This window comes from Dromiciops gliroides, chromosome 1, assembly GCF_019393635.1.
Source record: "Dromiciops gliroides isolate mDroGli1 chromosome 1, mDroGli1.pri, whole genome shotgun sequence".
In the NCBI taxonomy this organism is placed as follows: domain Eukaryota; kingdom Metazoa; phylum Chordata; class Mammalia; order Microbiotheria; family Microbiotheriidae; genus Dromiciops; species Dromiciops gliroides.
In genome coordinates this window covers 314395154-314419088 of record NC_057861.1, presented here as the reverse complement: position 1 = coordinate 314419088, position 23935 = coordinate 314395154, and positions in this window count along the sequence as shown.

Here is a 23935-nt window from a genome sequence, read left to right as displayed (position 1 = left end):
AAAAGAAACAAGTAAAGGGACTGAACATTGTCAAAGAAGGCAAAAATATCTCTCTTTGCCAATAATATGGTACTTTATTTAGAAAATTCAAGTGAAACAAAGTAATTGAAACAGTGGCAAGTTGGCACAGTGGATAGAGTGCCCTACCTGAAGTCAGGAAGACTCATCTTCATGAGTTTAAATCTAACCTTAGATACCTACTAGCTGTGTGATCTTGGGTAAGTCACTTAACTGTGTTTGCCTCAGTTTCCTCATCTATAAAATGAGGCAGAGAAGGAAATTTTAAACCATACCAGTATCTTTGCCAAGAAAACCCCAAATGGGGTCATGAAGAGTTGTACACAACTGAAAAAATGGCTGAATTTAATAAGGTACAGAGGACATGGGGCAAATGGCACACAAAGTACAGAAACAAATGGTGAAAGGAGTACAGAGGCAGATAATATGGGGACAGGGATGAAGTGGTGAAGGAAAGTAGGCAGCATTGGGGAAGAAGATGTGGAGTAAGTGGTCAGGGGAACCAGAACAAGATACCATTTTAACACATACACAGATCAATGTTAGATGTCTTTGACTGGGCTGCATGGGTGGAATAAAAATGACAGTATCATCTAATTTAGTCTACCAATTTAGTACCACACTGTTTAAACTACTAAGGCTTTCTTAAACTAGATAACATAATAATGAAATTCACTTGGGGGAACAAAAGGTCAACAATTTCAAAGGAAACAATGAATAAATAAGAATTAAGAAAGCCTAGAATGGGGCAGCTAGGTGGCACAGTGGATAGAGCACCGGCCCTGGAGTCAGGAGTGCCTGAGTTCAAATCCGGCCTCAGACACTTAACACTTACTAGCTGTGTGACCCTGGGCAAGTCACTTAACCCCAATTGCCTCACTAAAAAAAAAAAAAAAAAAAAAGAAAGCCTAGAACTACCAGATATAAAATCATGTTATGTGAGAAAGCCAAACTGCTAAAAATCTAGAAAAGTATGTAAATGTAATAAATTAGTTAAGTAAAACCTAGAAGCAAATTAACACAACTACCTAATGCTTTTTAAACCCAAGAATACAGATTACAAAGGGAGAAACTTTTTACTTTTTTTTTCTGCACCAGGTTTATTTTTAGAAAGAGGAGCTGGATTTTGGAGGTGAGGAAGAGTCTGGAATGCACAATAGAAAAGAAATTAAAATATGCGTAGTTTTGTTAATGATGATAACCCATAACAAATTAGTTCATAGATACCTTATACAACAACAAGCCAACTCAATAAATTAGTGAATGGTTGTAAGAATGTCCAGGCCTCTCTGCTTCCTTGCTCTTAAGTTATTTGTAGCAATTGTTGGTCTCAGTGGACTGAAAATAAATGAACCTGTTCCTTTTGGTTACTGGAGGTAGTGGGATCATAAGTTTCAAGCAAGAGGAGACAGATTTACTTCTCTCTGAAGGCTTTTTCTCTTACTAGGAAAAGATTACTCTGCTTACAGATAAATGTGGAGGGGTCCCTATGTCTTCTGAAGTTCTCCTTGGGAAGAGCTGTTTTTTATGAATAGTGCAATCAAAAAGCCCAGTGCTATTAATAAATGTAGCTATTCCACAGGAATACTTTCCAAATTCCTGCTCAAACAGACAAGCTTGGGGCCCAGAGAGCAGTTGACAATTTTTCCTTTTAGTGTTCTAACATTGGGTAACCCTGAGAGTACTGGGGTTTTTTTTTGTGTTTGTTTGTTTGAATATTATCACTCATGAGTTTCCATTAGTATTTATTGACCTGATGTGATAAAACTAATTAAGCTTTTAGTTTTGATTTTAAATTTTTTTTATTTTTTCAATTAATAAAAATCTGCTTTCTTTTCCTTGAATTCTACCCTCCCCCAATTAAAAAAAACTAACCTTTTTTATAAATGTGCATAATCATGCAAAACAAATCCCTACATTGGCCATGTCCGTGTGTGTGTGTGTGTGTGTGTGTGTGTGTGTGTGTGATTCTGTATGCTGAGTTCATCACTTCTCTGTGAGGAGGTAGGTAACACACTTCTTTATCCTTTCTGTGCAATTATGATTGGCCATTCCTTTGGTCAGTCATTAAGGCCTTCAAAGTTGTTTGCATTTATAAATGTAACTTGTTCTGATTATGCTCACTTCATTTGGTATCAGTTCATAAAAATCTTCCCAGGTAACTCAGAAATTTTCTTTCATAATTTTTTATAGCACAATAGTATTCTATTATGTTTACATACCATAATTTGTGCAGCCATTTCCCAATTGATAGGCATTACCTTACTTTCCAGTTTTTTGTTACCACAAAAAAAAAATAAGAGAGCTACTATAATTATTTTATTACTTATGGTTCCTCTTCCCCTTTCTTTGATCTTTGTGGTATAGGCCTAACGGTGCTATTGTTGGGTCAAAGGGCATCAACAATTTAGTAATTTAGGGTGGGGAGTATAGTTCCAAATTGCTTTCCACAATGGCTAAACCAATTTGTCATTTTCTCTTTTTGTCAGATGGAATATGAGGTGGTACCTCAAAGTTGCTTTAATTTGTATATCTATTATTGTTAGTAATTTTGAGCATTATTGTATAACTACTGATAGCTTATATTTCTTCCTTGGAAAGTTGTCTGTTCATATTCTTTGACTACTCATCTATTAGGGGTATGATTCTTATTCTTATAAATCTGAATCTGTTCTTACATGTTTTGGGAATGAGACTTTTATCAGAACAACTTGCTGTAGATTTTCCCCTAGGTTCTTGTTTCCTTTCTAATTTTAGCTGCATTGGTTTTATTTGTGCAAAATCTTTTTAATTTTATGCAATCAAAATTCTCCATTTTCTGTAATCTTTATCTCCTCTTTTGTCATGAACCATTCACCATCCATAGATGTGAAAGATAATTTCTTCCTTGTTTCTCTAGTTTGTTTATGGTGTTACTTATTATATCAAAGTCATGTATGTATTTGGAGCTCATCTTGGTATATTGTGTGAGATGATGTCTCTACCTAGTTTCTGCCAGACTGCTTTCCAGTTTTCTTGGCAGCTTTTGGTCAAATAATGGGTTCTTTCCTCCAGTAGCTATTTTCTTTGAGTTTAGCAAACATTTGCTTCTATATGTTATATACTTTATTTATTCGATGGGTCAACTTTTCCATTTTTTTAACCAGTATGAAAATGTTTTGATGGTTATAGTTTTGTATTATAATTTGAGATCTGGTACTCCTAGGTCCCCTTCCTTACAATTTTTTTTCATTATTTCCCTTGAGATTCTTGACCTGTTGTTCCTCTAGAAGAATTTCATTTTTATTATTTCTAGTTCTATAAAGGAAACTTTTGGTACTTTGATTCATATGTCATTGAACAAATAAATTAATTTAGGTAGTATTGTCATTTTATTATATTAGCTTGGACCATGCATGAGTAGTTAGTGTTACTCCAATTATCTAAGTCTTTCTTTTATTGTATAGGGTGTTTTATGGTTGTAATGGTATAGTTCCAGTGTATGTCCTAACAGTCGAAGTCCTAAGTATTTTATATAGTTTATAGTTATTTTAAATAGAATTTATTTGCTATCTCTTCCTGCTGGATACAGAAATGCTAACGATTTGTGTGAATTTTCTTTTATATTCTGCAACTTTGATGAAGTTCTCAGTTTTTTCAATTATGTTTTTAGTTGACTTTCTAGAGCAGTGGTGTCAAATTCAAATAGAAATGGGACTACTAATTATACCTAAGGATCTCTGTGGCCTGTCTATTGTCTTAGAAAATCACATATTAACATTATCTATGCCCTATTATATTTTTATTTATTTTGTTAAATATTTCCTAATTACATTTTAATCTGGTTTGGGCTACACTGAGGAGTGCTGCTATAGCCTTCCTCTGTTCTCAATCTTATTGGAAAGGTCTTTAGTTTCTCTCTATTATATATGATGATGGCTCTAGGTTCTAGATAGATACTATTTATCCTAATAAGAAAAGGTTCATTAGTTTTACTTTTTAGCATTTTAAAAAGGAATAATTTGTTTTGTTATATTTCGGCAAGAGTTATATTTTGCCAAAAGCTTTGTCTATACCTATTGATGTAATAATATGCTTTTTTTTTATTCCATTTTTTTTTTGTTTTTTTTTTTGTTTTTTTTCCTGGCAATGAGGGTAAAGTGACTTGCCCAGGGTCACACAGCTAGTAAGCGTCAAGTGTCTGAGGCCAGATTTGAACTCAGGTCCTCCTGAATCCAGGGCCAGTGCTTTATACACTGCGCCACCTAGCTGTCCCCTATTCAATGTTTTTTTTTTTTTTAAAGAATATTTACTGAGAAAGGATATGAAAGACAGAGGTTACAAAACTATCCCTGAGACAGAGGATACACTCTCTCCTCTGCACACACTCAGTTCCTGGAGAGAGTAGACTCAAACTTAAAAAGTCAGTGAAGTACATGTTCAGAGACCATGTGGGGCTGGTGAGTACCTTTTGTTTACTGGTCTTGAAATTTCTTTCTTCCCTTTACAGAGTCCCCACCAAGTAACCTAGGAGCATGATATCTTTGATGGACTATTTATGCCCTTGTTTAGATGGGTGAAGGGAGGGTCCTTTCGAGATGGGGTATATTGGCTGATATTGCAATCCACTGCTGGTCTAGGTCAAGTAAGTCACTTAGCTGGCATGTAGTCTCCCCATCACACTGAGCTACTATTGCTTTCAGCTTCAGTGGTCTTTGCTACCAACTCTGGCGATTGAGAGTATCTCTAAAGGCTCTTCTGACCTTTCAGAGCTCAAGAAATCATTACACAGCAAATTCTGACTCTGAACATTCATTCAGCTAAAATCCAGGAAGAATAAACACAAAAGAGATTAAAGAAATGGAGGCACAAGTTGACAGATTGATAGTACCCACATTGGAGCATATATCTTTCTGCTGCCCCTTCCCTAACTAGAAGTTCATAGCATTTTTCCTTACTTGAAAGCTATCAGAGAATAGAAGGACCACCATGGAGTTCAGCCTCAACAGCTAGTGAAAAAGCTTTTTGTTACAATACCAGAGGAACCCTTGAGTAATCCTGGCTAATGGGAAGCAGTCAGAAGATACATGTTCATGTTCTGAAATAGAGGGACTACTCCTCCATAACATTGTATACTTGTTTGTCCTTCATTCTCAAAGAGGGCTATGACATTGGGAGATGATGTCATGACTTGCAGTGAATTGGATTTGAGTGAGGGAGGGCTGTGCAAAGTCACCAACCTCACTATCTCCTCCAGGGCCATCTGGGTCCAGTGGCAAGATATATATCAGGATGAGTAGAGATGACCCTTGATTTTTTGAGGCAATCAGGGTTAAATGACTTTCCCAGGGTCACACAGCTAGGAAGTGTCAAGTGTCTGAGCCTGGACCTGAACTCAGGTCTTCATTATTCCAGGGGCAGTGCTCTATCCACTGTACCACCCAGCTGCCCTTCTCCATAACATATATTCAGAGCAATCCCCAAGATGGGGATTGAAGAAGCATTAGATAAGCATGAACCTACTCACAGATCTAGAGCTAAAATGAATATCAGAAAGTATCTAGTTCAATGCCTTCATTTTACATATAGGGAAACTGAGGTACACTAACTCAAGTTCACATAAGGAGTAAGAATTAGGGGTGGGATTTGAACCCAGGAACTCTGATTACAGAGCCAGTGCTCTTTCTATTATACCACAGGGGATTTGTTGATACAATATTGTAAGCCCTGCTTATAATATATGTTATTGTGGGCACAATGGTTGATGCCAATCAACATTGTCTTTTACTGAGCACCTTGGCAGTCAGGGTCCCCAGGCTAGCCTTCTTCCACCTAGCAAACTGCAGTATTCTAAATAACCAAGCTTAGATATCAATGTTTGATGCATGTTATTACTTTATGAAAGACTAGCTCATGACTGGAATAAATATGAACAAAAAGACAAAATTCTGTTTTTCTGCCTATCTAAGGGAAAGAGTTTTCTTTGCAAGTCAACTCAAAGAAAACTTAAATACTAAGAAACCTGGATTGCATTAATTTCTTTCTGGGAAATCTAGAAGGAATATAATAATGTCTTACTTTTATAAAGGCTTTAAAAGGTATTTTGGCTTATCACTCAACTCCCAGTCTCTGACAAAAATCTTCCTCTGCATGGCCATAATTTAACTCAATTTAACAGTCATTTACTGAGCACCAAGGTAGTAGGTGTTGTGGCCTTTAATGCACAAAGGCATGGATGACCTTTGAGTTGGTGGGAGATATGTAATTGTAGGGGAGTAGTATATCTTCTTGCTGTGTAACAGAAACATAATAGCTAGCTAGCATTTATATAGCACTTTAAGGTTTGCAAAGCATTTCACAGACATTATTTCATTTTATCTTCACAACAACCCTGTGAGATAGGTGCTATCATTGTTCCTATTTCACAGATGAGGAGACCAAGGCAGACAGTGGTCAACTGACTTGCCCAAGTTCCCAGAACTAGCAAATATCTGAGATGGGATTCTAACTCAGATCTTCCTGACTTTATCTAGAATGAAGTCTTCCTCTGTGAATAGCCTTCAAGACAAGTCAAGTCAACAAGTATCTGTTAAGAACCCACTACATGTCAGGCACTAGGGTAAGTCCTGGGGATACAAAGAAAGGCAAAATAAAAACACAGTACCTGCCTTCGAGGAGTTCACAGTCTAATGGAGTAGACAATTATGTAAATAACTATGTACTAACAATATATGCAAGATAAATTAGAGACAATCTTATAGGGGTAACTCTAGGATTAAGAGAGATCAAGAAAGGCTGTTTCCAAAAAGTGGGGTTTTAGCTGGCCCCTGAAGGAAGCCAGGGAGACCAGGAAGCAGAGATGAAGAGTGAGAGAATTTTAGGCATGGGAAACAGCCAGTGAAAATGCATGGAGTTAGGAGATGGAATTTCTTGTGTGAGGAACAGCAAAGAGCCTATTGTCACAGAGTGCTTGGAGCAAAGTATATGAAGACTGGCAGGGTGGGAAGGGGTCAGGTTACAAAGGGCTTCAGCAGCCTAACAAGGATTTTATATTTAATTGTGGAGGCAACAGGCAAGTCCTGGAGTTTATTGAATAGGAGGGTGACATGGTCAGACTCGTTTTTTAAGAAGATCACTTTGATTACTGAATGGATGATGGCCTGCAGTAGGAAGAGACTTTAGGAGAAGCTATTTTAATAGTCCAGGAATAAGGCAATAAGGGGCCCTCATAGAGTGGTGGCAATGTCATTGGGAGAGAAAGGAGAGTTTGTAAGCCTGAGTTACTTGGAAGATGGTGGTGCCCTCGACAGTAATAGGGAAGGTAGGAAGAGCTTTTGGGGAAAAGATAATCAGTTCAATTTTGGACATGTTGAGTTAAGATGCCTATGAGACATCTAGTTCATGATGTCTGATACACAATTGGAGAGGTGAGACTAGAGTTCATTGACTTCTTGAGCTATAAACCTATTAGTAGGTTCATAATACAAAGGATGTGAGCAATCTAATAACTTCTCTCGTGTAATTGCAAATTATTCTTAATAGTTCAAGTAATTTGCAACTTTGCTAGCAATGAATATGTATGTCTATCTCCTCACAGTCCCCCATCATTGAGCTTTTCAATCTTTTATCATCTTTGTCAATTTGAAAGGTGTGAATAAGACTTGCGATCTGTTTGCATTTGCATTTTTTGTTGTTGTTAGCAGTGTCATAGTGGATTACAGAGCTAGTGGCTAAGTCAGGAAGACATAGGTAAAATTTCACCCCTGAAAAAGATATTATTTTTCCCCAAATAATAAACATTTTTATTTAAAGTTTTGAGTTCCAAATTCTATCCCTCCTTTTCTCCTTTCGCTCCCCTCTCTTGGAGGTAGAAAGCAATTAGATATAAGTTATACATGTGCAAATATGTAAAGCATTACTATATTAGTCATTTTGTATAAGAAAACTCAAATAGAAGAAAAAAATGAAAGAAAGTGAAAAATAGCATGCTTCAGTGTGTGTTCAATCAATATCAGTTCTCTCTTTGGAGGTGGATTGTATACTTCATTACTCCTTTGGGATTATGTTGGATCATTGTATTGCTGAGAATAGTTAAGTCATTCACAGTTATTCATCAAACACTACTGGTGTCTCTGTGCACAGTGTTCTTTTGGTTCTGCTCACTTCATTATACATCAGTTCATAATACTCTTTCCAGGCCTTTCTGAAATCATCTTGCTTGTCATTTCTTATAATATTCCATCACAATCATATACTACATCTTGTTTAGCCATTCCCCAATTGATGGGCATTCCAATTCTTGGCCACCACAAAAAGAGCTGCTATAAATGTTTTTGTACAAATAGATATTTTTCTCTTTTTTGGTATGTCTTTGGGATATAAACCTAGCAGTAGTATTGCTGGATCAAAGAGTACACATGGTTTTATTTTTTTAAGGTTATATATTACAATAATGTTAAACATATTTCCACATTAGTCTTGTTGTAAGATAAGAATCAGAATGAAAGGAAAAGGAACGAAAGAAAGAATAAACAACAATAACAAAAAAGCAACAATAAAAGTGAAGAGAGTATGCTTCATTCTACATTTAGACTTCATAATTCTTTTTCTGAATTACACATGGTTTTATAGTCCTTTGGGCATAGTTCCAAATTGGTCTCCAGAATGGTTGGATCAGTTTACATCCCCACCAACAGTGGATTAGCACCCCAGTTTTCCCATATCCCCTACAACATCCAAAATTTTACTTTTTATTATATTTGCCACTCTGATAGGTGTCAGGTGGTACCTCAGAATTGTTTAAATTTGCATTTCTCTGATCAGTACTGATTTAGAGCATTTTTATATGATTGTAGATAGCTTTGATTTCTTTGTCTGAACACTTCCTGTTCATGTCCTTTGAGCATATATCAATTGGGGAATGACTTGTATTTTTAGAAATTTGACTCAGTTCTCTATATATTCTAGAAAGGATGCCTTTATCAGAGATACTTGTTGCAAAAATTCTTTCCTATTTTCTACTTTCCTTATAATTTTGGTTGCATTGGTTTTGTTTGTGCAAAAGCTTTTTAAATTTTATATACTCAGGGTGATCTATTTTACATTTTGTAATGCTCTCCATATCTTCTTTGGTCCTAAATTCTTCCCCGTCCATAAATCTGACAGATAAACTATTCCATGCTCTCTTAATTTGCTTATTCAATCACCCTTTATGTGTAAATCATGTACCCATTTTGACCTTATTTTGGTATACGATATGAGATGTTGGTCTATATTTAGTTTCTGCCATGTTGTTTTCTAGTTTTCCCAGCAGTTATTGTTAAATAATGAGTTTTTGTTCAAAAGCTTGGATCTTGGGGTTTATCATACATTAGATTACTATAGTTAGACAAATATATTCTTTAAATTTTTTTTTTTTGGTGAGGTAATTGGGATTAAGTGACTTGCCCAGGGTCACACAGCTAGTAAATATCAAGTGTCTGAGGCTGAATTTGAACTCAGGTCCTCCTGACTCCAGGGCTGGTGCTCTATCCACTGCACCACCTAGCTGCCCCAGACAAATATATTCTTTATCCATGACATGCCATCTCCTGTCTCTATGCCCGTGTACAGATTGTCCATGATGCCTTGAATCTTCTGCCTTCTCACCTCTGCTCCTTAAAATCACTTGCTTCCTACAAAGTTAAGTTCAAGTGCCTTCTCCTACAGAGAGTCTTTCCTGGGACTCCTCATATTCTAGTTTCTTCTGTTACTGAAATGACCTTCCATTTACTTTCAACATATTTCTTATATCTTTGTATATGTTGATTCCCTGATGGCATATAAGTTCCTTGCAGGCAGAAGCTATTTTATTTTTTCTTTATCCCCTGAAGTAAATTCTTTTTGTTAATTTTTTAAAAATTTTTAGTGAGGCACTTGGGGTTAAGTGACTTGCCCAGGGTCACACAGCTAGTAAGTGTTAAGTGTCTGAGGTCGGATTTGAACTCAGGACCTCCTGAATCCAAGTCCAGTGCTTTAACCACTGCGCCACCTAGATGCCCCCTATGAAGTAAATTCTTAATAAATGCTTGTTGATTGCTTAATTTGTTAGAAATAGAAACACAAACTTGCATGGTCTCTATTGTATTTGCTTATTATCTGTGCCTAACTTTTCATCTTGCTACTTTCATGCTCAAAATTTTAATAAAATGAAATTTAACTCAATGCAAAGTATCTTTGAGAGGCTTCTTCATAATGAAAGTGGCTTATATTTAAATTAGGATTTTGCAAATACTTTTTTAAAATGCTGGGCCTCCTGAGACTTTGGGAACTCTGACTGAAGGTTTCTTTGTAAATTTTTCCAGGTTCATTATGGGCTGGATTCCCCACTAATGCAATGTTCTCTTTTTTACAGACCACACAAACCACAAATCCAACAGGTAAAGTAATTAATTGACATATAAAAATTATGTAAACAAGAGAAAATTAGGTTGTAGACCCTTTCCCTGATCCAATAAACAAATGGTTTCAATGTCCTCTGCCTGCTGAGTTGGTGGTTGGGGAAGTTACGTCATAGGAAAAATGTGGGCAAATATTTTTGGGTAGTTGAGGTGAAGAAACTGTTATTTATCTCTCTTTTCCCTGAATACTTTTAGGGCCTAACCTGGTGAGCTCCTATAGTCCCTTGACTCGGAAATGTCTGTTTCCTTCTTGAAGTTAACATTCTGGATTTCCATTTTCTGAACATTGTGCAATGCCATCATTTCCTGACCAGTAGACCATGGACCATAACATCAGATGGCTCTAGTTTGGATCTCTGCTCATGGCTATGTAACTATTGGAATGACGCCACCTGCTGGAGACTTACTGTAGAAAAGCTCCGCCATGAGAAGAAGGCCTCTGAGGGCAAGCCCTATGGTCAAGGTCCTTGGCGTCAGGAAGTGATGTTTGCTTGTGGGTACAATCAAGGCTACCAGCCAATCAACTTGAGGAGCCTCCCATTTCTGGGAGGAGGACACAAAGTAGGAAGTGGATGCTGGTGGAGGGGTTCTGTCTCTTTTGGTTCCTGACCTCGCCATGGTGGGTTGGATGATGGGGTCTCTTAGAAATAGTTAGATTTTTACCTTTCTCTTTGATCCTAATGTTCTTTAATAAATACTTAAACACTTAAATATTCTTGCTAAAGCTTATAATTTATTGTTGACCATTCATTAGATTTTAGATAGTATAGCTAGAATTTTAGCCCCTTTACAGATGCTCAGGTACCCATGAGGATTCCCATTTTCATGGTCCTCTATGCCCCCTAATCAATTATTTCCATCTCTTCTCCAAGGATTTTCCCTTCACTTTTCATTTTCCAAGTTTTTAGTACCTAACTCAATCTTTTTTTTTTTTTTTTTTTTTTTTTTTTTTTTTTTTTTTTTTAGTGAGGCAATTGGGGTTAAGTGACTTGCCCACAGTCACACAGTTAGTAAGTATTAAGTGTCTGAGACTGGATTTGAACTCACGTACTCCTGACTCCAGGGCCGGTGCTCTATCTACTGCACCACCTAGCTGCCCCTACCTAACTCAATCTTACATCTGAGCATAAATATTCCAAAATTTGGGGATTTTTTCTAATTTCTTCCAAGGTACCTCTCTTGCCTAGGTCCTTTGGAAACTTGAAGCTGGTTTGAAAAGCTATCATTGAGGATAGTGAATGGTTGGTTGCTGTAATGTGTCTAAAATTCTAGCTAGTTTGTCTAAAAAAATCTAATGAGTGGTCACCAATAAATTAGAAACTTTAGCAAGAGTTTAGACTTGTAAGCATTTATTAGGGAGCATAAGAATTTGGTGAGGAGAGAGAAAGAGGCCTATCTATCTATCTCAGGGAGCCAGCATTTTTGCTCTACTCCCCAGGAGGTCCTGATGAAAGAGAGAGAGCATGAGCCTTGCCCCTCCTTTGTCCCACAAGCCTCCTGTGAAACTGGGAACATCCCATCCACACACATACACACACCTCCAAGCTAATTGGCTGGTAGGTCTGATAGACAGTACCCACAAGCAAATGTCACTTCCTGATGCCAAGGAAATGACCTTCCAAGCCACATGGCTTGCCCTCAGACACCTTCTCCTCATGGAGGAGCTTTCCTACAGTAACTCTCCAGCAGGTGGCATCACTCCAATTGTCACAATAGTCTGCCCCTATATCAATATTTCAGTGAATCCATGATTGCATTATGTGGATCCTTCATCCAATGATGATGATGACAACCCACTTATAGCTTATCATCCTTTGTGACTCATCTACATTTTCCAATGAGTCTTTTCTAAAGTATCAAATTGGCACATTGGAAGTTTACTTCCATGTCTTTTGACATTCTGTGGGTCCTATTAGGGCACCTGGTTAACCATCCATTATCCCTTTCTCTCTCTCCATAACTGGCCCACATCCTTTTCTGAAAATATATATCTCCAGAATAATGTTCTTGCCACAGTGGATAAAGCACTGGCCCTGGATTCAGGAGGACCTGAGTTTGAATCCGGTATCAAACACTTGACACTTATTAGTTGTGTGACCCTGGGCAAATCACTTAACCCTCATTGCCCCACCAAAAAAAACAAAACAAAAACCCATAATAATGTTCTTGCAAGCAAGTCATTATTAGTACTATACTGCAGCTTATATATGACCAGTCATATATATGTCAATCATTTAGAACCAATTATTATGTGCTTTCTGTGTGCTGGGCACTGTGCTCTCAAGGAGCTCACATTCTAATGGAGGGAGTGGTATGCAAATAACTAGATACATGCAAAATATATACAGAGTAGATGGAAGATAACCTCAGAGAGCGAGAGAGGTTGTTGTGGGGCAGGCTATGGAGACTGTCAAAGGCCTCTTGCTGATGGCATGGATTCAGATAATTATTGAAGAAAGCCACAGAAGCCAAGAGGTGGAAGTGAGAAGTGAGTATTGTGGACATTGAGAGCAGTCAATGCAAGGGGCAAGGAGATGGTGTAGCTGCTTCTGGAGTTCAAAGATAGAACAGGGTGATAGGAGACTGAACAGAGAGGAAAGGCTCTGACTATGAAACACTTTAAATAGAAAGACGACTTTGTATTTTATCCTGGGAGTAACAGGGAGTCATTGTAATTTAATAAATAGGGAGGTGACCGAGGTTGTTAAGATCACAAGAAGTTCACAACATAATTTGTGAAGAGTTTTAAATGCTAAAAAAGGACTTTTTATTTTGTCCTGGGGGGTGATAGGGAATCATTGGAGTTTGCTGACATAGGACTGTACTTTAGGAAAACTACTTTTGAAGCTGTGGCAAGGATGGATTAGAGAGAGGAAGAACTTGAGAAATGGAGATCAACTGAGAGTCTAATGCAATAGTCCAAGTAAGAAGTTATGAGGGCCTAAACTGGGATGGTGGTTGTATGGCTAAAGAAAAAAAGAACTTATATACATATGAGGGATGTCGTGTAAATATGTAAACAAAATGTAAATATTATTATAATAAACTGTGTTCATCAAGAACAAAAGAGCTGCCATATGTGACATAACATTCCTAGATATGCATATAACTATGACTACCATTATTCCCCACTCTGGAAAAATAAATTAATCACTATAACTTGCTAAAGAATATATTCAAATATGCATTTGTATAAAATATACTAAAATAAATCAATCAGCATTTATTGTTTACTGTGAGACAAGTAAATAATAAATAAGCTCTTCTTAGGAACAAAAAAAAGATCAAAGAATGTATATACACACTTGGGTATAAAAATCTATCTTATGGAATAGTGAAGTAGGAGAGAAGGGGATAAGAAAAAGGAAACGGTTATGGGAGGGGATAATGGGTTTTGGAATGCCCAAAGGGCCCCCCCCCCTTGACCGAGGGGATTATGTTAAAATATTAAGATTGATTGGATCAACTTTGCTGATTGATTCACTTGAAGATGACATGACTTGATTGAAACCACACCTACCTGAGAGCCTGGCCTCAGGGGGTGGGTTCTCTGACCTCAGCATGTTCTACTCATGGACCACCCTCAAGTCCAGTGAACCAATGGATTTGGGTGATGCTAGCCAATTAGCTTGAAGCAGTGTGTAAAGACTGCCTCTCCTCTGGACCCAGAGGAAGCATCAAGACTCAGTTACTCTCTCTGAGGCGCTCTTGGTGGCAGAGGATTTGGAGGAAGAAGCAAGCCAGGCTGAGCTCTATTTTTCCTCTAGACAAGAAGGCCAGGCTGAGCTCTAATTTCTCCTCTAGCCTAGAAAGGCCTTCTGGACTTTCAGAGATGTGTGCCCAATTAATTAATATTTAATATGCTTTAATAAATGCTTAATGCCCCCAAACTGGTGCTAAAGCTTCTAATTTATAAGTAACAACTATATTAGAAACCCCAGCTAATTCCCCCCCCAACTTAGGACAGAAATAAGGTGACCACATATGGTTTTACCTGCAACAGTTATAAAAGGGAGGGCAGATTAAGGGAGGCAGTGGTCAGAAGCAAAATAAGAGGAGGGGCAGGTTAAAAAGAGAGAGAAGAATAAACAGAACAAAATGGGATGGGGGGAAATATACTGTTAACAGTAACTATGAATGTTAATGGAATGAACTCATCCATAAAATGGAAGTGGATAGCAGAATGAATTAGAAACTAAAATCCAGTAACATGTTGTCTACAAGAAACTCATTTGAAACAGAGACACACATAGAGGTAAAATCAGGGACTGGATCAGAATCTATTATGCTTCAGCTGAGGTTAAAAAAAACAACAGGCAGGGGTAGCAATCATGGTCTGAGACAAAGCAAAAGCAAAAATAGACCTAATTAAAAGAGATTATCAAGGAAACTACATTTTGCTAAAAAAAAAAAGTACCATATATAATGAAATAATGTCAATATTAAGAATATATTCACCAAATGCCTGAGCATCCACATTCTTAAAAGTACAAACAAAACCAATGTAGTCAAAATTAGAAGGAAAGCTAGAAATTGGGGGAAATTACAGCAAGTTTCTCTGATAGAACCAGGAGAAGGTTGTACACAGTAACAGCAATATTGTTCAATGTAGAACTGTGAATGATTTAGCTATTCTTAGCAGCACACCAATACAAGACAATCCCAAAGGATGATGAAGCATACTATCCACCTCTGGAGAAAGAACTGATATTGATTAAACACAGATTGAAGCATGCTAGTTTTCACTCAGTTTTTTTTAGTTTTTTTTCTTTTGTGTCTTCTTATACAAAATTACTAATATGGAAATGTTTTACATAATTACATATGCAGGGCAGCAAGGTGGCACAGTGGATAAAGCACCAGTCCTGGATTCAAGAGGACCTGAGTTCAAATTTGGCCTCAGACACTTGGTACTTACTAGCTGTGTGACCCTGGGCAAGTCACTTAACCCTCATTGCCCCCCAAAACCCCAAAAACCCAAAATCAGAAACAAAAAAACAAAACCAAAAAAGCACCACAAAAATACATAATTGCATATGCATAACCTATTTCTGATTGCTTACCACCTCAGGGAGGGGAGAGGGAAGGGAAGAAGGTAAGGAGAGATAGAATTTGAGACTCAAAACTTTAAATAAAAATGTTTATTTTTTTAAAAAGTTTCTCTGATAAAGGCTTCATTTCTCAAATATATGAAGAATTGAGTGAAATTTATAAAAAATAAGAGCCTTTGACCAATTGATAAATGGTCAAAGAATATGAACAGGCAGTTTTCTGAAGAAGAAATCAAAGCTATCTATAGACATTTGAAAAAATGCTCTAAATCACTATTAATTAGAGAAATGCACACAAAAACAACTCTGCGGTACCACTTTATAGTTTTCAGATTGACTAACACGATAGAAAAAGAAATGACAAATGCTGGAGGGGATGTGGAAAAACAGGGACACTAATGCAGTGCTGGTGGAATTGTGAACTGGTCCAATCATTCTGGAGAAGAATTTGGAACTGTGCTATAAAAGCTATAAAACTATGTATACCCTTTGGGGCTGCTAGGTGGCACAGGGGATAAAACACAGGCCCTGGATTCAGGAGGACCTGACTTCAAATTGTCTCAGACACTTGACACTTACTAGCTGTGTGACCCTGGGCAAGTCACTTAACCCTCATTGCCCCACAAAAACAAAAACAGAAACAAAAACAAAAACAAAAACAAAAAACATTATGTATTCCCTTTGACTCAGCAATACAACTACTAGGTCTATGTCCCAAAGAGATTAGAGAGAAAGGAAAAGGACCTATATGTAAAAAAATATTTTTAGTAGCTCTTTTTTGTGTTGACAAAGAATTGGAAATTGAGGGGATGCCTGTCAATTGGGGAATGACTAAATAAGTTTTGGCATAGGATTGTGATGGAATACTGTTGTGCTATAGGAAATGATGAACATTATGGTTCCAGCAACACCTGGGAATACAAATAAACTGATGCAGAGTGAAATGAGCATAACCAGAAGGACTTTGAATGCAGTAACAGTAATATTGTAATGATGATCAACAATAAAAGACTTGACTATTCTGATCAATTCAATGATCCAAGACAATTCGAAAAGACTCATGATGAAAAATTCTATCCACCTCCAGAGAGAGAACTGATGGACTCTGAGTGCAAATAGATTTATAATTTATTCACTTTCCTTATTTTTCTTGCTTATTAAAATTTGCAACATGGCTAATCTGGAAATGTTTTGCATGATTTTAAATGTACAATCGATAGATTGTTTGCTGTTTCAATGGGTGTGGGAGAGACTAGAGAGACATAAAGAATTTGGAACTCAAAAAAATGTCTTTAATGTTAAATAATAAAACTTTAAAAGTTTTTGTTTCTGGGAATACTTTGAGACCATTGAAAGTACTGCATGATTTCCTGACTATAATCTAGCCTACTCTTTTCCTTCAGTTCAATACTGGACCCAGATCATTGTCCATCTTTAGCATTTGTACACAAGCTATGGAGTAACCAAAGTTTTGCAAAACAGTTTTTTTCATAGCCATGAAAGGCTTTTGTGGTCTTCTAAGTTAACTTGTGACCCTCTTAGGTTAGAAATACAATTGTAGGGGCAGCTAGGTGGGGCAGTGGATAAAGCACCGGCCCCGGATTCAGGAGTACCTGAGTTCAAATCCAGCTTCAGACACTTGACACTTACTAGCTGTGTGACCCTGGGCAAGTCACTTAACCCCCATTGCCCTGCAAAAAACCCAAAACAAACCAAAACAAAAACCAGAAATACAATTGTAAATGTTTACTAATCCTATACTTAGAAATATGTGATGATATTTACTGTACATAATCTCAGAATAATCAGCCAATTTAATTATAGCCATTGGAAGTATCATGAAGAGAATAGTCCTTTTTTTTTCATGCTAGAGTTAGGATCTACCTATCCAGAAAGCTACAACAGGCTAAACAGTATAGAGTTTTGCTTTTACAACTGTATGAAGTGTGGAAAATTGTAAGAAGAGAAAAAACATTATGGAGTTTTCTTGTTGTTGTTGCTATTTTAAATTGGATGAAGTTTTCAATTTAGATTTTTAAAATTACTTCACCATTGGTTGTAGATTCATTTACTGGGGTCCCATACATCTTGAGTAAATATAATTAAAAGTCATGGAAATTAGATTCACATCATTATAAACATGATGCATCATTAAAAATTCTTTCATTATATAACATGAGAGATAATCTTAAAAATTGCTTTTTTAAAAAATTTGTAATCTAATTCTATAGATATTTAACATATTTCATGGGCACTTGTGACTCAGGGAGATGGAACCCCATACACCAAGAACAGTCTTGGTTATTTAAGCATTTTGTAGTTTAAACACACACACACATACAGTCACATAGCAAACCACAATAAATTATATTTTGTAAAAAATTGAAATAGCCATGCTTGGGAATGATACTTTGCCTTATAATCTTATTTCATAATGGAAGTATCATAAAAATATTCATTTTTGTTATGACTCCAAATTTATCACTGTGTCTGGATGGGGATGGCTCCTTAGATTAGAGTATTTGTGCTATGTGCTTAAGCAGCTTAAATTATTGAACATATTCCCCTCTGGGAAGCTAATGATTTTTAATGTTTTTCAAATGAAATTACACACCAAGATTCTAGTCCTATACTGAAAAGAGTTTTTTGAATTTCTCTTTTTTGTCTTAGCTCCCTTCATGTTGTTTATTCCTTGGTGTCTCTTTTTCTATTATTTTTTAAAATCATCAATTTAGGGAAGGAAGTTATCTTAGAAGGTATCTAGTCTAGTCCACACTTTTTTTTTTTTGCCAATGAGGAAACTGAGGCTCAGAGAACAGAAGGGATTTGCCTATGATCGCAAGAGCCATAAATGACAAAGTGAAGATTTGAAACAAGTTCTTAAATTCTAAATCCAGAGCTTTGGCCAGTGTACCAATGAAGATTTAATTCTTTTTTTTTTTTTTTAATTTTTGCAGGACAATGAGGGTTAAGTGACTTGCCTAGGGTCACACAGCTAGTAAGTTTCAAGTGTCTGAGGTCGGATTTGAACTCAGGTTCTGCTGAATCCAGAGCCCATGCTTTATCCATTGCACCACCTAGCTGTCCTGAGAATTTAACTCTGTGTTACTTGCATTGTAATTAAGTTGTTTTGGCTAATGACATTACTGACACACGAAAACCTATGTGTAAATACATATTTGATGTAGAAGTCCTTTAGAATTTTGAGGCAAAACAGCCAAATGATTTGTTTTCTTGAAAGCTGTTAATTTGATTGTCAGTTTTCTTCAACCCCAGAAAGCTAAATATTGTGTTAAAAAATAATTAATAATATCATGCAAGTCAGTAAGTTAGAAGGTCAATATTAATTATTAATTAATATTAATTACTGATTTGAATTAGCAAAACATTATAGAAGGGGGCTAATGAATGATCAAGAAGTTGCTTTATCTAAGTGGACTTTAAAAAATGGATCTTTTCATCATTGCTTTGATTTTTTCTCTTATAACATAACTAATGCAGAAATAGGATTAATGTCATTATGTGTATATATATATATATATATATATAACCTATATCAGATTACCTGATGTCTAGGGGAGGGGGGAGGGGGGGAGAAAAATCTGAAATTGTAAAGCTTGTATAAACAAAAGCTGAGAACTATCTTTACGTGTACCGGAAAAAAATAAAATACTTTATTAATTTTAAAAAATGGATCTAACTTAACCAGAAGCTTTCTGAATGACTCATTTGGTTTTAGAGCTGATTCAGATATTTGGGGCAACTTTAAATTAGAACCAAATTAGTCCTGGAGGTCTTTGTTGAACACTGAAGTAGGCACCATAGGGAAATATGGCATATCAAGTCAAGTATATGATATAAGTTCTTTCTCTCTTTTTCTTTCTTTTTTTTTTTTTTTTTGGTGGGGCAAGGAGGGTTAAGTGACTTGCCCAGGGTCACACAGCTAATAAGTGTCAAGTGTCTGAGGCCAGATTTGAACTCAGGTTCTCCTGAATCCAGGGCCTGTGCTTTATCCACTGTGCCACCTAGCCACCCCATAAGTTCTTACTCTCAAGGCATTTCTAATCTAATGAGCTTTTAGGCTTATTCTTTTTGAGCTCAGCAATTAGGATGATGTTAGGAGCTATGCAGCAAAGGGGAATTTGGAGAAAAATCTGGAGTGGATGTGGCTGCATAAAGATGCCCAGGGCCCCAGAGCAGGAACACTGAGTCTAGAAAAGAAATAGGATTCTTTGCCAAAGTTGAAACCCAATCATTTGTCTTGGGAATGAATCTGTGTTGCTTTAATTCAATTGCACTCAATTTGACAGACATTCGTCAAGCACCTAGTATGTACAAAGCACCATGTTAGTCTATGGGAATAGGAAGATGGACCAAAACACTTTCTCCCCTCATGGAGTTTCTATTCTACTAGAACATACAGTATGGATACAAGGTACAAGTAATCTGAAGAGGGAAAGAGCACTTACAGCTGGCAATCATGGAAAGCTTCTTGTAGCGTCAGTAGCTGATCTTCAGAAGGTTGTGGCCAAAAAACAAAAACAAAACAAAAAGCCCAGATATATTAAATGGTGGCTAGCCTTCTGGTCTTACAGGAAAATCTTGAAGGGCAGATACAAAGTTATTGAGGCCTAGCTCTTGGCTCATATTGGAAGCCTTTGTAACTTGGTCAGAGTTTGCACGGCACTACCATAGCTTTTGAGAATCCAAGAACATGCCCCTACATCAGGGGTTCTTAACCTGATGTCTGTGGATAGATTTCAAGGGGTCCTTGAGTTTGGATGGGAAAAAAATTATATTTTTATTTTCCCTAACCTTTGTTTTCCTTGGTAATTCTCTGAATTTTATTTTATGCATTTAAAACATTAGTTTGAGAAGGGGCCTACAAGCTTCACCAGACTCCCCAAAGGGTCCATGACAGAAATAGTGAGACTTCCTGCTCTACATAATGATATGAAATCAGAATAGGACTCTGGTTGAAGGAATACTTATTTTCTCAAATAAAAACCGCATGCTATTTGGCATTTATCTTATTTATTAACATGAAATGTTAAAACAACTTGTAAATAAAAAGATAAAATGAGAATGCAAATGAGTTCAGGAAACAGATCACAAGGGGGCAGCTAGGTGGCACAGTGGATAAAGCACCAGCCCTGGATTTGGGAGGACCTGAGTTCAAATCTGGCCTCAGACACTTGACACTTACTAGCAGTGTGACCCTGGGCAAGCCACTTAACCCTCATTGCCCTGCCCCTCCCCCAAGAAAAAAGAAATAGATCACAAATCAGACACAAAGAAATGATCAGGTAGCATGGTAGACTTCAAGTGCCCAGACATCTTATGAAGTTCTTTGTTAAAAGAAATTTCTTGACTTAACTTAATGATACTTAAATCCTACAAAAATTGGAGGAACCAACAAGGAGACATTCTATTCCAGATCTTATTCTCATTAACAGAGAAGAAGTGATTTCTGGGATAGACTTGAAGGGAAATGGCTACTTCCTTTAGAATTAATGATAGAGAAAAAAAAAGAACAGCTGGGAATATCTTGGTATATACCATAGATTTTGGAAAAGAACATTTCAAAGGCATGAGGGGGTATGTAGATAGGATCTCATGGATTAAAAATTCTATAAGGGAAAGTAAGCCCAGGAAAGATAGGAAGATCTTAGAAGAAAATTCTGAAGACAAAAAGAGAAACATTACTGATGAGAAGTAAAAAGAAGAGTTGGGCCAGTGATGAATCATGTTATTTAACTCCCAACAGAGAGCGACAGAATGAGATACATCCCCTGGGGTGAGATCCAGTTGAGCTGAGTTACCTTGTTCCCAGTGGGAGAGGACCTGCATTCATTGCAGTTTGATATATATTCTCCTATGTATAGCTTCTGTGATTTCTGTTTTGCTAAGATTTGGATAAATGGGCTTCTTTGCTATTCACTATGCATGTTCATTGTGGAACTAGTATTTGGTGGGCAAAGGGTCAAGTCTTGGATATGGAGTTTGGGATCCACTTTCCCTCTAGAAATGACAAAGCAATCAGAAGTTAGATGGCATCCAGTCATGGCCCCTAAACAAATAAGATTTAAGGGAGTAGGGGCAGCTAGGTGGCACAGTAGATAGAGCACCGGCCCTGGAGTCAGGAGTGCCTGAGTTCAAATCCAGCCTCAGACACTTAACACTTACTAGCTGTGTGACCCTGGGCAAGTCACTTAACCCCAATTGCCTCACTAAAAAAAAAAAAAGATTTAAGGGAGTAGATAGATGTACTTCTAGCCCAGTACACCTTCTCTATGAAGAGAGCAGAGTGGCCTCTAGCCCCAGTCTCCTACTTCCCCACCTGGAAAATCTCCATTGGAGAAAGGTAGAAGGAGAAGAAGCCAGAGATGTCTGTTCTGCTTCCCTTTGAGCCATACAACGATAGCCACTTTGCCACATGTGGACCTCTCTACACAAGTGGGACCTGCCACTCACTCACTCTCTCTCTCTCTCTCTCTCTCTCTCTCTCTCTCTCTCTCTCTCTCTCTCTCTCTCTCTTTAAGTGAGGCAATTGGGGTTAAGTGACTTGCCTAGGGTCACACAGCTGGTAAGTGTCAAGTGTCTGAGGCTGAATTTGAACTCAGGTCTTCCTGACTCCACGGCCGGTGCTCTATCCACTGTGTCACCTAGCTGCCCCTGCCACTCTCTCTCTCTCTCTCTTTTTTTAAATTTTTAATTAAAAAAAAATTTTTTTTAAGTGAGGCAATTGGGGTTAAGTGACTTGCCCAGGGTCACACAGCTACTAAGTGTTAAGTGTCTGAGGCCAGATTTGAACTAAGGTACTCCTGACTCCAGGGCTGGTGCTCTATCCACTGCACCACCTAGCTGCCCTACCACTCTCTCTTAACATGGGGGAAGAGAATTTGCAGAAGCACAGGAATGCTTTTCAAGGTAGATGGACTGGTGATAACTGATAAAAAGAAGGCATGGTTACTTAAACCCCATTTTATTTCTATTTTCATTGCCAAGAATGACATTTTCCTTTCTCCTGATATCCTCTTCTTAATAAATTCTGGACCCAACTCATTGTCTAGCTACAAACTTTATTTGAGATGTATATAGTGATAGACTAAATCGATTGACTAGCTATCCAATTGCATATTGTAAGCTATTTGATATAGCTTTTCATCCACTTTGTTTTTCTCATGTACATGACTGGGTCATTCTCTTTTTAATAAGTATGAATCTTATTTTGAAGGCACTACAGTGATTCCAGTATCAATGGAATGAGCACAATGTTGTTCATAAAAAGGAATATCAGTAGAACGTCTGTATCTGTAGTGGATCCTTCTTTTATTTAGACTTTGCCCTTGATAGCTTCCATGTCTGTAGGTTAGCATATGCTCCCCTGTTTTATGCCCTATTTGATGCTAACAGTCATTGGAAGATTGAGTAAAATTACCTCCATGGTTGCATCTATGATTGAATCTTATCTTGATATATGTATGAAAGGCATGTTGTTTGGTGAGAAACTTTAAGAATATATTTTGTCCTACTGAGTCAGGTACTTTTTAGAAATCAACAAACAATGACGTGAAATTCTATATCCTTAAATCTCTTGGTCAATTATGTGCCTGTGAAGATGTTCTCTACCAGAGAACTGCAAAGGTCTGCATCTTTCCTTCTCATATTTTAATTAAGGATATAATTCATGTATGGATGAAATTCAAAGGTATTTTATAGAAATGAGAAACTAGAGACATTTGGGCAGAAATGTATTGGACCCAACCCAAATTGAGCTGATTGTTAAATTTCCAGTGTCAACATTTATACCTTGGAAATTGGCAAACGTTACAAATGGGGGCTTTATTGTGTTGATTTCTAGACTTTAAAAAGTTAATAATGCTATTTAACAGCAAATTTAAAAGTATACTTTGATTACTTCCCCCCATCCAAGAGCTGGTTGTTAAACATTTACCAGAGCATCTTTATATATGAATCAGTAGTTGCTGATATAGAGATTATGTAGCTTGACTTTTTATTGTTGTTAAAAAGTGTGGTCCTTGTTCTTTTATTTTGTATATCTTCCCCTCTTTGAGATATTCCAAAAATCAATCACAGTGCCTTTTAAACGGTGTCACCCTGAGAACAGATTTTTCCCCCCTGTATTTGCTTGAGTTCAGCTGCTCTTCCCAACTTTATATTCTTTACTTTCAGCTAGGGATGCAAAAAATGAGAGTCAGCTGTGCCCTGAAGGCTTCCGGGAACATTGCTGCCTGCAGATGTTAATTATCCTTTGAGTTATCTGGGTAGCTTCAAGGGGATCCTTGATGCTGCTGTTAGAAAAAGCCTACAAAAAACAAACAAACAAACAAACAAAAAACAAAGAAAAGGCCTAGATGGGGCCAGCTAGGTGGTGCAGTGGATATAGCACCAGCCCTGGATTCAGGAGGACCTGAGTTCAAATCT